At 34.2% G+C, this 18,191-nt stretch overlaps 1 long non-coding RNA gene across 1 annotated transcript in view; it reads left to right on the top strand.

The window, feature by feature from the left end:
- LOC148651124 (uncharacterized) overlaps positions 1-18,191 on the top strand; it is a 242,970-nt gene that overhangs the window by 207,861 nt on the left and 16,918 nt on the right. The window contains exon 7 of the long non-coding RNA XR_015925665.1: positions 2,727-2,766. This is a non-coding gene — a long non-coding RNA (uncharacterized LOC148651124). The remainder of the gene's footprint in view (positions 1-2,726; positions 2,767-18,191) is intronic.

An 18,191-nucleotide genomic window follows, 5' to 3' on the forward strand; every position in this document is an offset into this window, starting at 1 on the left:
TAAGGTTAGTTTCTGGAACCTTTTTCTTTGTAGATATGGAAAAATTCAATGAGAGTTTATAAAAATCAGTGTAAATGTACTTTTCAGCTCTACATATATACACTATATCTACTGTAAAAATGTACAATAAATCATTTAGTACTTTTCAATAAATACTGTAAAACTAAAAAAGTAAAAAAAAATGCGTGTGTTTTGCAGACAACATTGTTAGAATAGAAATATTAGAAAAGTTCTACGTTTCTTCTGAATATGGGAATCTTTCTGTATACTATTGCGTGGACTGCATGAAGAGACTTGTGCAGGGGGAGGTCTGAGGTCAAGTGCTCTCAGTCTTGCTTTCTACACTGTGCATCTGAAACACTTTCCAGGGTGTTGCCCTCATCAGGATAAGTCTTTCTAATGTACTGTGTTACGTCCCAGTGTGTGTTTTTTCTGTTATGTCCACACTGCCGTCCCTTGATTGTTCTCCCTTCTCCATTGGCCCACCATTACACCACACTTTCAGTATGACATCATCATCAATTAGCTCTCAGCCAATCAGAACACATCTTATTCAGCATATAACATGGAGGTTTTCAGCAAGGAGAGGCCTTTCGTTTGACTTCGGTCCCGTTTGGTTTTGGTTATCGCTTCTGGTTATTGATTCGGCTTCGTTCGTTCGTTTGTTGGTTTGTTTTGCTTTGTGTGTGTGTGTATTTTCGTATAGCTTTGGCTTTGTTGTTTTGTTGGTCTTACGTTAGTTTCTTTGTACTTTCGTTTGTTTGTGTGTTCATCCTTGTTTTGTCATTACCTTGCCCCAGTGTTACATGTTTAACTTTTGTGTTCTTTTGTACCCTGCTCCTGTTGATTACTCTTGTTTTCCCTTATTTGTATTCCTGGTTCACTTTTGTTTGTGTGTGAACTTTTGTATATAAGGTTAGTTTAGGTTGTTGGGGTACACTTTACACACTTAGTTGATTTTTGTATTAGTACACTAGTTTAGTATGGGTGAGTGCCATTTGTCTTGTATGGTTTTGGGTAGTGCAGGTTAGCTAGGGTGTTGAAGACGCCGAAGACCGTGTGTTTCGGGTTTTCTTTTGTAGTCAGATTAGCTTTCCCTCACTGTCCTAGCCAGCTCCATTTTGTTTGTTATTTTCTTTTCTTTGGCACCACTCTAGTTCCTTACCCTTATCACGCTTCCTAGTCCCTCACCAAAACCCACCTGCTTCCAAAAGAATTATCCTAAATGTTACACCCCTTTACCCCTAGACACTTGGGGTCGTAACATACTGTATGGATGCAATACAGAACAATAAATACATACAGACTTGTAATTACTTGTATAGCTTAGATATGAAACATAAGCATTAAGTGTAAAACCTTATATCTAGAAGAACAAAGTAGCATGCCATAAATTAAAATGACAAAGTTTAAAAGTTTAAAAAACATTTAACCAAGCACACATCCAATAAAGTCTGTTCACAGGAAGAACTGAATTTATTTACATAAAAATAAGTAATAGTGATAAATGTAAGTTTAAATTGAGTTAAACTACTTTATTTCACATGATGTTCTTTTGTCAACCTGTTCATTCAAAACATGAACTAAGTTCAGTATGTGATTCATGGTTTTCACATTATGTGGGTTTAAAGTGATAAAATGCTAAGTTGTATTTTTATAGCAGTGTGAAATTTTGGAGAGATGTTAATGTCAGCTTCAGGAGCTGACCTCTTGCTAATGGTAATCTAATGTCCACATTTTGAGACCATCATTCTACTTTTTCTAACAGTTTGCATCAAATCTACAAGGGTTAAACAAAGTTTTATACATCAAAGTATTAATATGCACTCACTGAAGCATCTGTTGAATGAAGTGTATACTGTAGAAATACATGTTATATTATAACAAAATGTTATCCAACTTGAATGCACCACATCACACACCATTAATGCCTTTTGAACATGCCTTTTTCCAGTCTTATGTCTTCAATTCTTGTCTTGCATTTTAAAGCATTTCAGTATACTCAGAATATGTCATTAATTAGAACAGGATTGTTGATATAAGGATCACGCAGTGTTAGATGTGTGAAAACCTGCAAATTACCTTATTTACATACTAAATTGCAGTTCAGTAAGTTGTTCATAAATTCACAGCTTTCATAAATAAATTTAAAGCCACAGAAAGCTAAAGATGTGGACAATCAACAAATCAAATGATCTGTTTTGTGTTAATAATTAATATCTGAGAAAATGTGTAATAGCTTTAAAAAATATGGTTAAAGTGGATTTGTGCAGGTTAATTATTTAGAACAATATGTTTAATAAAACACTAAATGTAACACAAAGGAAATAATATCCAAATGGCAACATTCTATATTTCTTTGTTCTCCACATCTACATTTAATTATTTATTTAAATATTTATGATCAAATTATACTTCAGGTCAAATTTTTGTTTTTTAAAATGAATGTCCTCTGAAGTAGTAAAGTCTCAGATCTCTGACACCATGGTCTGACACCATTGTGCATTGGACAGCTTGGTGACTCACCCAGAGAAAACCTCCAAATAAGATAAACATAGCCTGGTCTCAGTTCAGACTGCCACTTGTCGGGAACCTTGAGTAATGAACAAGTGGCAGAGCTGCCTTGGAACACTGATTGCTTTCGTTCATTTGGCAACTCTAAAACTAAGCTTTCTAAGTAAGGACTGTACGTTTGACAATGTCGTCTTTCCATTTGTTTTCTGCAGTGGACAAGAAGTATTCTGTATGCAACCTGGAAAGACAGTGGTAAGTCTGTATGAATTAAAATGGTCTTTTCCAAATGGGATGCAAAATTACCACTGAGTTTAAGTGTTCATAAAAGCCAACTATTTTAGTAAGATAAGATTTTAATATTCTGCATTAAAAAGATTGATCATTCATGCCTTTTATCCTACTGTATATTCAGGATAATTCATACTTATATGTTTTTAGAGCTCTTTTAGAAATGTAATCATAGAAAGTCAAAAAATAGCCTCAGGAATGAAAAAATCTTAACAGTTTTCATATATTTTTAGTATTCAGCATTTTTTTTACTTTTCTTCTTTGTGTTGAACAAACAAATGCAAGAAAAGTGTTTTAGATTACACAGTAAGTATGTACACTAGACATGTTTGCATTAAAGACAGCAACATTTAATCACTATCTCTACACAGCATGTAAAAGCAATAATTATTGTACATATACAGTATAGGATGAATTGCACATGTAGACTTTATTGCTTTGAATCACATGATAAATATATGCATTAAGCAAGGGTCTGGTTTTGGACAAGTCCTCTTATGAATTGTGTTCTTGACAGTCTGTACAGAAGGACAATCAGTTGGGTTTCTAGGTACACATGGTAGTTTAACCATTTACTTTTTGTTCATACTGAATGCAGCTGCACATGAGAGTGGCTGTAAATTTTAGAAAATGCAAGAACAGAATTGCTCTTGAAACCCTTCTTCTCTATATCCAAGAATGGTAACTTTGGCAAATTAGTTTAGATCCAAAATATTCACAGCAACTGAATAGACTGAATTCCTGAATACGATTATAGAATCAGTATATCGTAGTTATTCAAAACATGACTCAGAATGCTTGTTTGTCACTGTAGGCTAAGTCCAAGTATACATAAGAGCATATGAAATATTCCTCATGTTGAACATGAGGAGGACAGTCTGCATTTCTAGTCTGGTAGTTAGTATGTAATTGATCTAAGGATTTAATCCAGACATTTTTTGAAAGAAGTCAGGGTGGTAGCTTGTTCAGTACTCCTACAAAAAAAACATACAATACTGGCAAATGGGGAACTGCTCGACCAAGATTTAAGTCCATGTGGATTACTTGCTCTGCTTTTCATAAGTTTTTAAAGAAAGTGGCTGGGATTTATTTGCTTTACAGTAAGCTACCCTGCAAAGTTTATTTTGCAAAAACTAAATGGAACAGAGCAGTGTGTTCAACCTTGATTGAATAGGTTTACGTGATCTGCAAAATACTGTATGCTGAGTAAAAGTACCTGTGACTGAAGAGTAAGATTGCAAATCATTTGGAATGGAGTAGAGTCTTTGATCATTAGTTGATTTTTTGGGAAGGGCATAGCTGTGGCTATTACAAGTTTGGGCTTGACAAATTTGAGGGATAAATCTTATTGAATATTTTTATGTTAAAATATAATTTCATTGAATATTTATGTGCTAAATGTATATCTATAGGAAATCAGATTTTGTTTGTTCATTAAATGTATTTAATTATTTTGAACTATTACTAAATATATGTACTGCATTTTTTTTAACTTCAGCCTACTAATCTGTTACTGAAAAAAATATAGTACTGTATATGCTTAACTGTAAAAAGTCTTGTTCTAATATAAATGGATGAGATAAAAAAAATGTTTACTGGGACATAAGCAAATCAAGCAACAGTATGTTGTCTGCATATTTCACAAATAAAAAGAATAAGACTTTGGATAAATTAAAGTAAAGGAAAATGAAAATGAATGTGCTTCATCATAAATATGCTCTTTAAAGGAATTTTTTGTAATACTGTATGTTTTTTAAATATAGAAGTAGCTATGCCCAGGTTGTGTGCTATTCTTTCATAAACTCCACCAATGTGTAGTATTGTAGCTTTGATGAAAATTGATTTATAATGAGCAGCATTCTCAGCATCACATTATCCCAGTGAGCTGCTGGAGTGTTTTAACTCTTATCTTAAGTACTTAACAAAGGCCTAGTGTATAGTTTTCACTTAAATTGCAGTCTTTCTGCACTGCCTTTACTGTAGACAATGACGTCCAGGTCATAGAAGCTTTCTGTTAGTGGCGTCTAAAGTACTGTGTAAAATACTGCTTGTATAAAAACAAACCTCATAATTCGCAAGTGATGCAAAACCTCATTGGCACTGAGCTATCATACTAATGTGTGGAAACGAGCCCCCTGAGTAGTGACCCCTAAAAGTAACATACTCTACTTCCACATAGGGTGAAGCCTAACTTTCCCACACACAATCAAGGTCAGAGTCCTTGTGGAAATGAGCATACTTGATCACAGTGCAAGATGGTATGCAAATAAATGGTTGTCTGTAGGGCCGAATGCATGCATAATACATCAGCTCTCTGTCTTCTTTAGTGCTATACACATAAGTTTGCATCTGTGGGTCAGCTGAATACATACTGTATACAGCCCAAACTGGGAGCCAACTTAAAACAAAGTACAGTACATGCTAATACATTATATATAAATCAAAATACTTATATTGTCCTCAATTGGATTTTGTTGTAAGATTTTATATGACTTCCAGCAATGCGATGAGTTTTCCCTTGAGTATTTTTATCTAAAATATATGGTGATCGGTTGTTGCTCATTTCTGAGGCACTCTGACACATTGACCCTATTGTTGAGCTGCCCATGTGGGTCCACCGTCAAGTGGTCCATTTGAGTTGTGGAGCTGTGTATTAAAATGTCTCAACTCAGCATTTTGTAAAAACACATTTTAATCCAACCATTTTCTATCAGCTTCTTACAATTCATGGTCATGGGGAAACAGATTCTATCCCAGTAAACAACGAGTGCAAAGCAGGATACAGTCTAGATGGGACACACACTAGGGCCACTTTTTCCAGAAGCCAATTAACCTACCAATATGTTTTTGCACTGTTGGAGGAACACAGAGCACCCAGAGCACATGAACATAGGGACAACATTCAAACTTCATGCAGATACTGTACACTAGCACCCCAGGCCAGGTGTTGAACCAGGGCTTCAGTGCTGTAAGGCAGCAATGCTAACCACTGCACTGTGCTGCCAATCAGATTTTAATTAGGTTTAATTTGAAATTTTCCTAGATGTTAACATCAGATGTTTGTCAGAATCTGCATAATTTGGAAGAAACATACAGCATAACATTTGTATTTAAAATTAGAGTCGAACTATTGTTTGAAAAAATATCTGTAGATACATAAACATAAATTAGTCATTCAGTCATAATACAGTATAGTAACATTTTTTTTCATTATAAATTTGTGTGTTTTATTATAATTTCAATTAGGTGCAAGTCAGAATTTTCACTGTTCTTTTTTAGATAACTGCAAATTTCAACAGTCTTGTATGTAAATTCATTTCCTGAGTCCCTTTTTAATTCACACACATTATTGCTTCAAATACATTTTCAGGCAATAATATTTCACCACATAGACTGCAATCATAAATAATGACTTTAATGCTCATCCCTCATTACACCCAATTTCAAACAATGCAATTCCTAACATCACTGTGTTATTATTGTTTTAAACAGGTATGTTTTAAAAGTTGTCGTAGTTCGTAGTCCATTGTCATGCACCATGGGTTTAAATATGGGTCAAACCCATGTTAATAGTGCTTTGGCAACTCAGATTACTTGAGTACAAGCCTTATAAAATTGCTTTTTAATATTTACTTTTAACATTAAGCAACCATATTACTTCATTGAAATGAAGTACAAAGTACGCTGTACAATGGCTGCCCCTGCACTCTGACCCCAAGCTTCTCTCCCTGTCTGTGTGTCTCATGGAGAGAAAGCTGGGGTATGCGAAAAGACAAATTCCTAATGCAAAAAATTGTAATGGCTAATAAAGTGATAAAGTGATCTTACCAAGGGTTCATGCATATGTAATTCAAGGCAAACCTCCATACAAATTGCTTGTTTCATAAGTGTATTTAGATCTCATACAGCCATATGTATTGGTGGCATTAAGTACTGACTGATTTAATTAACTTAAATTTTCTCTCATCTTTACAAGTTATGAACTTATATATTTGTCATTTCTGTCTTAAAAAATAAATGAGTCCGACATGCAAACACATACTGTACTTGCACTGCCTACATGCGGTAATATTAGAACAACAGCCATTCCAGCCATTGTTGTTAGAATTATCTTAGATTTGTTCTTTAAGCAAGTGAAGTAAATTTCATTTGAAAAATATTTGCATTATATGTCATATGAATCAATGCCACATTATTAACTGACTGCTGCAAGCTTAGCTAAACCAATCCAACTAGAGGTCTTTATAAGAAATTACATAATTCTGCTGTTGTAACCTGGACAATATCACAAACATATCACTGAGACAAAGACAAAAACAACCTCCAGGAAACATGAATGGCTTTGCCGATTACATAATTATAAACCTACTGAATATGCAGATACATATAGGACATAGCGGAATGTCTGAATAAATACTCAGTGCATTCTTTATGCAAAATATTATTCCCAGGGTAAAGTCTCTGTTTATTGAATAAGACAATAAAACATAAACATGCAAATATAGGCTGTATATTTAACCACACAAAGTTTTTGTCATGTATTCATCAATTAACAAATATGGATTTTTTACTCAGAAAAGTAATACATTTCAGTTATTCAGATGGAAAATATAGAATTAATAAGGTGATTTGTACACTGCTGGAGGTAGCCTTACTCATGTGACAAATTTCCCTTTCTTTGGCTTTTTATTTATTATTAGTATCTCAGTTTTTGTAACGAAAGCATTCTTTCAGGACCCTATGCAGACGACACAATCTGGGGTAGAGCGAGGAAAACACAGGGAAAAAATCATGCGGGAGTCGGGAATGAAAACAAGGGACATGTCCATGGTGCGCTGGTGTTCGGGGGAGGTGTGGCTGAGGCAAACAGTCCAGAAGTGAGTCCAAGCGGGAATCCGAGACGAGGCAAAAGTCCAAAGCCGGGCGGTCCATCCAAGACAAACGGTATTAAAAACAAGAACCAGGTCGGGACCGGCACGGGAACAGGGACTAAAAACTTCCAGTTTCCAAACTTGCCTGGTACGGAAACCAATGCAGAGCCCGGAACAGAGTGAGTGTCTGGCTTTTAAGGGGAACTGAAAAGGGTGCTGGAACAGGGAGCAGGTGCGGGAGATGAGTAAAAAACAAGGAAGGGCTGGAGTGTCCTTAAGAGGAGGTGTTTACGAATGTGACCGTTTTCAATTGTGTGGAACAGTCACATAAATAAATTATGCTTCAGTAAAAATATAAACTTAATTTATTTTCTACATCCAACAGAACTATAGTCAGTAGCTTACTACTTTGCAAGATAAATGAACAAATGTAAACATTAGGTGAGAAAAAAGTTTAAGGTATTTTTTTTCTGGATTTACACCAATATAAAAGTAAACAACAGGTTATAAATGTTACCACATTTAAAATCTTAAGATTACCACATAGAAATGCTTTAACTTATCTTAACCTTTAGTGTAGCAAGATGAGAGATGAGAGAGAGATGCCTAAGTTAAATAAAAGTGGCAAAATTATTTAATAGCAAATTTATAAGCCATATTGATATATCACATTATTATAATTGACACATGGGTAGATTTTATTAGTGGAACATCTGTTAGGGTCTCATTTTTTATAATATATGAAGAGTAATTGCATTTTTTTCTTCAAACAGAGACAACAAAACTGTAAAAAACTGAAAAATGTATATCACCATGGAAATCAAAGAGTTAAAATAATATTTTTACATTGTGGAAATGTCCTTTTCCTGTAGTAAGGTGTGGATGGAACTGCTCTCTACTGTTCCTTTGATTAGTAGAAATATTTTGGACACATACAGTACTACAATACAAGCAAAATTTATGCAGTAGTCCTTGAAAAAAACATCCCTGACGTACAGTAAATGTAAAGAAGAATTGCCTTTTAAATTTTTTTTTGCTTATTTTACCGCTTTCCTATTGAGTTGCAGATGACTCTTTCTGGCTTCTTTTATTTTTTTATTCTTCAGTTTTATTAACCTGTTTTTAGGAATATAGGAATTTTAGGCAATAGGAATAGAAATGGACTTAGGGGTGTCAATTATGATGTGCTACAGTACATGCCAATACAGCCAAGGGTGAGCTATCTTATTTTTTTCCATGTCCTTCAGATACAGGAAATGTTGACAGGATTATTGTTGGCACAGGCCAATTTCTTTCTTACCACATCTGGGAGATAAGACCATGTCCTAACCAGTATGTGAGAAATACATTGTTCAGAATGTAATTATATGTATTTTTCTCAGCAAAAACAAAATGAAGAAATGTGTTTTTCTCAAGCAGGAAATGACTACATTGGCATTTTGTGTCATTTCCTTTGTCTGTGGGCCTTGTTTACTTCCACAGACTTTTTATTTTGGGAGAATATTTGTGTGAAATTATGTGAATTGCTTAATCAGAGACTGTGACACACTGTTGGCAGAATTCTTATTCTTTGCTTTCCCATCATTTCCCACATCAGATGGCTTAGGAAATACATTGTTGTGTGTTTGTTATTACTACATTTGACATCTTCTCTAGTTTTGGAAAAGCAGCAAGTCATATTTTCAAAAACACATGTCAAAGATCGACTATCATAATTCGTTTTCTGGTCACTCTTTGTTAAGGATGTATATTCAATTAAAACAATTACAAAAAACTACCTATTGGATCCACAATATGACATACATGAAATTTTAAAACTGCCTATTTACAAATGTTTAGTCATAACTTAATTCACAATATTTTAAAGAATTGCTTTGCACATTAGCTCTTTAATATTTAGGACTGTTACTACAAATCCTTGGTTAAGAAGAAAATAAATAGTTTTAAAATGAATTTGGGGAAGTGCATTTTAAACTGTAGTTATAGAACAAGATCAGGATATGAGTGGCATTTTTTAAAATCTGCATTAGATTTAGAGACTATACAGTATTATTTTAATATTTGATTTGAGAATGGTGTGAAATTCCTTAGTTGTAATGTATTAACATGCAAAGAAATTAGAATTGGTGGCTGTCTGGACTCTGCAAAGATCATCTGTTGGTTACAAAAGATTATAATACATTTTGGCAAATATACAGTATGGAGGAAACTAACCGCAGCATATATTCTTAACTTCTTAAATCAAAATTCAAGATGAAAAAATACAAAATACTTTAGATTTTTTTAAATAAAGTTTACATGAAAGCAAATGAAGTTGCTTCAAAAACTTTATATAACACCCAAACTCACACAGTGAGCGAAAATCACTAAACTCATGTGTGCCATGAGTAAACAATAGAGGTACTGACTTTATTAGTAGATGATTTACACAGATCTATCCCTAGTATATCTACTAAGCATTATTGTATGACTTATTGTCTCACTAATGACACACATAATTGATGCTATATAAATATGTTCTCCAAATATTTATATATGGCAGAAAGACGGAAAAGGAAAAAAGGAAAAAAGATCAATCTGAGACTTTAAGAGTTTATGTTAGAAAAAATAAATAGAGTTGTCTAAAAACTAATAAGAACAGGAAATGATCTCCCCTGGGAGCTTGTGAAATTCTGCTATGAAGTTCAGACCATCCTAATCAGTAGTTCATAGAAAATGGGAATTGTTTGCAGAAAATTCATGACAGTTTCAAGACAAAGTATCTCTTTTCAATGAATGTAAAATAAATTAATTTTATATTTTGTATAATAACTAAACTGAGCTTCAAAATGCTCTGATTTCCACTGATATCCAGAGTATGTACAGCAATAAAAAATGACTTCTAATTCTACAGTTCAAAACACCAGGAAAGAAAACAATTATGTTGCAAACTACAGTATAAATGTTTTTCAAACATAACAAAAATTATAATCAAATACTGATCATTGAGAAACTTGTGTAGGTGCAAAGATGAAGATGAGTTGCTAGGGAGCTGTGAGAGGAGAAATGTGAAAAGAAGAGGTTTCAGCACATTAAATATAGATTCAAGAAAATGGGACTGATTATATTGGGAATGATTATGATTTAGAACAGCTGATATTAAAGGCTTTGTTGTCGTCATCCCTCTTAAAAGTTAGCCACTTATGTTACCCCAAGAAGAATTCTTTATAAGATTAACAGCAGTTAAAGTGTTTGGCCTATTATAATCACAGACATTATAAAATGTAAAAGATGGCTTCTCAGTGAAAAGTGTACAAATGGATTGTTAACACAAGGGAACGTGCTTAGTGAATACCATTGTTTTGGTCAACAATCAGGAAATACCTACTGTACATTCTTCTGAAAAGAGATAATTGACTGCTCATACCATATACCATTGCTCATACTGCTCATACCATTGTGCTAATAATATTAGTGAATAACTGCACTTGGTAAAGTTGTGCAAAATGATCATGGTAAACTGTGAATTTCACACACTGTATATTAGTGGAAACAAATTTCCATACATAGAGGCATTGGTATACATTCACAAGGTCCATTTATTTCCAAAAACATTTTTTTATCATACAGGGAATAGCACTTCATGTATTTCAAGTTTGCATGAAGAAATCGTAGACAAAATCTCTGTACATTGGTAACTCAGGTATCAAACTAACTTGTCTGACAGCTGAGATACAGATGAAAAATACAATTTCAGTTGGGTCACATGTTAAAAATGCTTCCAATGGTAGAATCTGCAGTTCTTGAATTTTGTTTATTTACTGATTATTGTTTCACCATGTAGATAATTGTATTTAATGTTCTGAGTAGAATATGAGACATTATTTGACAGTAAATTAGAACACAGTTATGTTTAAATAATAAAAAAATGAGATTCAGTTCATAATAATTTAGTGTTTCACACAACCCTAAATATTTTGCATTAAACTCAATTTATTTAAAAATTGTCAGTTTGAATTTGCCAGGGATCACATACTTTCAATTACTTTTGGAAAACTATAATGCTGTATAAAATCGTGTAAGCCCTTAAAATCGATATAGAGTACCTATCCCAGAATGTTGTTCTAATTATATTGATAAATATCATATCAGGTCCATATATTGAGTGGCTTAATGTACAGATTAATGTACAGATTTCAGTGGCTTCCTTAAGTGCCTATATGACTAATTACAGCAGAGCAGAAATAAGCTGCAGTATAGGCAAAGCTTTTTTCTTACTTTGGAGTACCTTCCAGCTCAAAAGGATTAAGCAGCCTTTTATAGGATTTTATTCCAGACTCTGAGAAATATAGCACACAGTATATTAAAGATTCCTATAGAGCCTACCAATGAATACGTGGATCAGAATACTACATATATTCAGGCTGAAGTAGGTCTCTTGACCTTGTTGGCATTCAAACAGATCTTGACTTCAAAAACCGACAAGTTTTATTGTTGTTCTTTGAGACTGGAGAACTTTCTGACAGGTTTTTGTATCAAATTAGAGCAAATCTGTACAAATAAATAAGTAAACTAACACAGGAGAATTCTTTGTGGATTTATCAACTGTCACCTATACTCTGAGGGTTTGTTAGTGTGTTCGCTTTAACCCTTTTGGTCTTTCTTTACCAGCAGGGACTACAGCGTGTTTCCACTCTCAGTGCTCAAACGACAGACTGACAGCAATTATACATATCCTTTGGGGGTCTCACTGCTTTCCTTTATCTCTTGTTGAGTCTGGGCACGTTGCTATGGAAACATGGCAAACAGGAATACCAAGCTCTATTCCTTAAATAGGATATTAAAATTCAGTCCGTTTTTTGGGGGTTCATATTGCTTGAAATTATCATTTGGAGCTCCTTAAGATAATAAGGCGAAACGAAAAAGAATATGCATTATATATACTACGTAAGGAATGAAATGAAAGAAAATGTATGCTTTATTCAGATGGAAATTTGGATTGGAAATAATGCCTATTATGCACTAGGCAGCCAGACAGATAGATTGATGGCTGGTCTTACGTATATATTAAACAGGCACCAAAATGACAAAATTGCCTCAGCCTGACATTGGACTGTATAAGGCTTCCTAATCATTATTTTATGGAATACATGGAACTGATAATATCAAAAAAGAACAATGCAGTAAAATTGACAGCCCCATACTCATGACCTTAAGGCAATTATGAGCAAACATGTACATACAAATGAATACATTTAGAAATAGCATACAGTAGTTCAGACCACGAACAGGTTAATCTAATTTTTTGTATACCAAGATATTCAGTGTCTCAACTGCAGGATCTGGACTGTATGCAAAGCCACAGGGGGTCCACGCCTGTATTTGTTTTGAAATTGGAAGAAATACAAACCATAAGAATTTATTTCTGAACCTTTTACATGATAGACATATGAAAGTACAAGACCTGCATAATATAGTCTATACAGTATTTAATGTTATTATCCTCACAATTCACCAAGCTCACTACAAACACAAAATAATGTCAGTTTTAAGTGGGACCTGACCAAAATGGTTGGGATCAGAAAACCAGGTGACCATGTTGCCAGGCTGAAATTGGATACTAAAATTGAACAACACACTTTAAAATGTTTCTCACAATTTCAGATGCCAGATAATAGCTGGCTGCCTTCCTAACATGTCTCGGACCACTTGGTCCTTCCAGTTCTTAAAAGCGCACAGAATTGTGTGTTTATAAGAAGATGACAGTTTTTTTCCATAGCTTTTTTGTTTAAATTGACCCCCCCTACTACAGACTCAATATGCTCAGTTTGCATGTGAGCCAAAATAATTACTGATATATGCCTGAGCAAATTCTGTATTGTGAGTTTTAATCCATTTTAATTGAGAAAATATTTTATGAACACTGTTAAAAAATTCTAAATTACTAGCTGTGTTTAGCTATAATCTTTATCATTCTCATGGAATTTGTTTTTCCCATTGAACCACTTTTTCAGAAACCAAAGGAGTGCAGTTATACACTAATTCAATTGTATCTTGTAGTACCCTGTTAAGCATCTAGTGTAGCTTCCAAGGTTGAGGTGCGCTGTATTATGTGCCTTTTCTTAATGCAGACAAACGGGAAATGTGAATTTTTAGTTTTAACAGGGTGAAACCTACAAGAACACTGCAGTGATTGATGCTCATTATCAGTCTCTGAATCCCTCCTCTGTATTAACTATCATTTCCTGCACCTAGTAATTTTATGGTTGAAACAATGCCTGCCTGCCAGTAGAGTTGGTTGTAAATTGGAAGTCTGTCTTTGTTTAATGCACTTGCTTTTAGCTGTATAATCTGAATACTGTATTGTGTGATTGGTGTATCTTCCGGCAAATTTCTAAAGATAAAACACTGTAAATGAATTATGTTGTGTCAGGGAAGGGACAATGGTCTTTACTATGAAGGTATCCTGCATTGTGTTTTTTATTGCTTTTAAATTGTATTTCTGCTCATAAAATAACATGTGCAATTGAAAGTTTATCATTGAAATTACCACTGTGGTGAAACTGTTAACACATTATTGCAATTTTAGAGATTTTAGGTGGAGATAATAGAGCATCAAAAATAAAAAATAAACAAACAAAGCAGCCTCTATTACTTCACCTCACAGGTATTATTTAATAAAACACAAAAATATTAAATAACTTGTATATATGTGGGTGTGATATGATCAAGTTTGATAAAATCATGTGGAGCTGTGTCAACATGTGAATGGCAAAGAAACAAGGAAGCTGAAGAAAGCTCCACATCTGAATTGTTTTCTGCTTTTCTCTATTTTTTTACTTTATACTTTTCAGTGCTTGATTCTATATGTTCTTGTTCTTCAATTTCACCACAGATTTTTTGAATAAATGCAGTTATTAGTCATTGCATTAATGCAGTCAGGAAAATACTGGCCTTTCCACAGGGAACTATTTTGATAACCAACCTTTGTTTTTGTTTTGATAACTGTATTACCCACAGTTTGTAATAGACTAAAGGAAAGTAGATGGAAATTGTGGAAAATACATGAATAGATAACTTTAACAAATTCCTAACTATTTTATCATTGGATTAGAATGCTTGCTTTTCATCAAGCCAACACTTTCTTTTTTCAAAAACCATGTACAGTATATGTTGCTTCTTGTATGATTTGCCACATCAAAGTATAAATTACTTTTCAACCCACAAAGCTTCTTTGCATTAGCTGTGTAGAAGCATTTAGTGTGGCATCCTAATTATATGCATTTGGCATTTTTCCATTTTCCTTTCAACGTATGCACTCATGAGCATGAGCATGGCCCCTTTAATATCATTTAAAGCAAATAAGAAGTCAGACAATCAAACACCACTGGCTACACTAAAGATTTAATATAAAATAAAATTCTTTAGAATATAAACAAAACTAATAGTAATCTAACATACCAGGCTGTGAATGAGTTATTATGGTTTAAGCTTACACACACAAAGACTTCTTGTCAAAATGTTTTGAAATTACAAGACAAACATTTTTACATCTTAAATGATACCATTTAAAAATGTACATACATGAAAAGTAGTGAATAACCACCTAAAACACATTTAAATTATAATGATGGCATAAAATAAGCAGATCGCTAGTTTCCTATACAGCACACATATATATACACAGTATAAATGTACTATTGCAAAAGTATTGATTAGGCCAGAGTATTGTTGGTTTAAATTCATGGTGGGATACTGCCATTGTACCCTTGAGCAGGCTACTTCACTGAAATTGCTCAAATAGGTGCCCTACTCTACAAATGGATCTCTATGTCATCATTGTAAATGAGAATTTGTTCTTAATTGACCTGCCAGGTAAAATATATAAATAAATTACACCTAAGTATGTGCTTATTAATTGTTTTATACTTCATTTTTACTTCTAAGGAAGTACATTTTATTTGAGTGATAATAATTGCAACTGCTTTTATAATGACCTGCTACATTGTTAATCCTTTTCATGCATCCATTATCAGAAAGGCGATTATTCCTCTTAAGTGCTGCAGCAGACTGGAACTGAGCATAGGAAAAGGAAATGAAAGAAGAGAATGCACCCTGGACGGCACACCAGTCAATCATTACAGGAGTGCAAGGGGATAGTTTTGAGACACCTTGCTTAAACCTAACTCAATCAGATGCTAAGTCTCAGGTCCACAGGGATTTCTTGAAACTTGGCGATACCAGAGGACCTTAGGAAAACCTTTGCAAACATGGAAAGAACACGCAGGTTCACACAGAGGTCACCCTAGTCCAGAATCAAACTGAAGAGTCAAGATCAGTGAGCCAGCAACACTAGAGTACTTGGCAGCCCTTAACTCCTTTCACATTATTATAATATAATGTGATTCTTCAGTTCTCTGACTCCAACCAAGAAAGTATTTTGGATGGCCTAGCAATATATTAGTATTTTAGGAGCTCCTAGTACTGACGACTATATATTAAAAAGTTTTACACCAAGGTAGGTGTATCTTATATGTTATCATTCTCTGCATTAATTCAACCTATGATGCTTGATTTTGAATACTGGAACTAACGCCAGTAATCTATATATTATTTCCAGAGTAGATATGTTGGGTGAGGTCAATATAATACCAAATAATCCCGATACAAAATACATAAAGCACAACATTATTCCTGAAAGTAAATACATGCATATTGTTGTTTCATCTTATGACAGTAAATCAAAATAAATTGCTACATCATGCTGAAGGGATTAGTTTTATGCTTGCTTTACCAGGCAAAGCATGTTTTTTAAGCAAAGATTAAAGTAAGATATCCAATGTGTAAATGCAGTGCGAAGAAGCATAACTTTTGTTTGTGTCTTGTCGATGTGGCTGTGCCCAAGGGCCTCTCCGTGGGTTAACTTGTTCTATCTGGGATGACATATGTCCAAAGTAATATTTTGATTTATTGGTCCGACATTTTAAATAAAGCTGACCTGACTTGACTTGAAAGTCAAAATGCTGAACACATAGCACCTTTCATTGCCCATAGCTAAACAAGCCCTGCTCTTTATTTTTTTTTATAATTTCCTTTTATTCATAATTTCCTTGATACTAAAACAGCCTCAAGAGCAATGTTTCTGATGTATTGTAACCATTTCCTTCAAAACATTTGCAGCTGAATTTATTTCATACATGTAGTCATGGTAGCTTTTTCTTGTAAATTTCAGTTGTCTTGCTCGTTTTAAGGAAAATGTATTCTTTACCCACATCTGCTAAAAAAACAACAGTGTAAGCAGCAGAAAAATATGACCAAAACAACAGATATTCATAATTGTTTGTCCTTTACTGGAATACAAAAACAACCCTCTTAAGTATAACAGTGCTAACACTGAAAAAAAAATGTTCCTTGTAGAACACCACTATTTTGCCCTATCATGATCACTGATGCCACAACTAAAGAGTTTTCACTATTTTATGAATTGTAAAAGATAATATTTGACCATTTAAAGGTTGATTTTAAATTTTTGTTTAAATTTTAGGATGGGCAGCACAGTGTCGCAGTGGTCAGCGTTGTTGCCTTGCAGTGCTGTAGTAATGGGTTCAGTTCCTGGGCTGCTGTCTGTGTGTGTATTTTCTCCCCATGTTTGCATAGGTTTCCTCCCACAGTTCAAAAACACACTGGTATGTTAATTGGCTTCTAGGAAAATTGGTTCTGATGAGAGGGTGTTTGTGTTTGTCTGTGTGTGCCCTATGGTGGACTGTGTAATGTTTCATAGCCGTTCAGGGACGCCATAAATGTAACGTTGCCATAGCCAAAATGTAAATGTAGTGGCTCTTTGAAGGCACCAGTTCTGTAGGGTTTGGGCATTTACTGAGACAATTATTAATTGTAGCAGTAAATCACAAAGTTGATTCTTTTGATGGCTTTAGAGTCCAACCATGCGACATAACTCAAACAACGCACACACACAGGTACTAATACACGAGGATACATTTATTAATACATAGAATATGCATAGAAACCTAACAGATCTTATCGAGAGGGTTATCAGAATACAAAAGGTATATATTCAGTCAGTTACGAAGTGTTACACATATCAAGAGGACATACGTTCAGTATATCATTCATTAAGACCGTTTCATAAATGAACTTGGTTATAACTTCTACATTAGATACTCAAAACAAGTACATAACTCTTAGGAATTAAATTGATATCAACTGGTTGGGATAACAATTGAATTCTCGAGCAGTAATGCAGTGAAGTTGAATACTCATCCAATCTCTGGGGATTCAGATCTCCTGCGGGCACAAAGAAACAGTTGCAGGCTGTTGCTGTCCAATCCTCGCTCTCTGGCTGTGTGCCAGGCTGTGCTGTGCGGCTTGTGACGGTGCGCTGCTGATGCTCACTGACCGGCTAGTTAGTGTTGGCATTAACTAGCAAAGTTTGTGTACAGGAGAAAAGATGACTGTGGGTCCAAGCAAGTCAGGAAGAGGACCGGTTCGTTCCTGATGAAGAGCTAGTTCTGAATAGTG

The sequence above is a fragment of the Lepisosteus platostomus genome, chromosome 12, assembly GCF_059453375.1.
Source record: "Lepisosteus platostomus isolate fLepPlt1 chromosome 12, fLepPlt1.hap1, whole genome shotgun sequence".
NCBI lineage: Eukaryota > Metazoa > Chordata > Actinopteri > Semionotiformes > Lepisosteidae > Lepisosteus > Lepisosteus platostomus.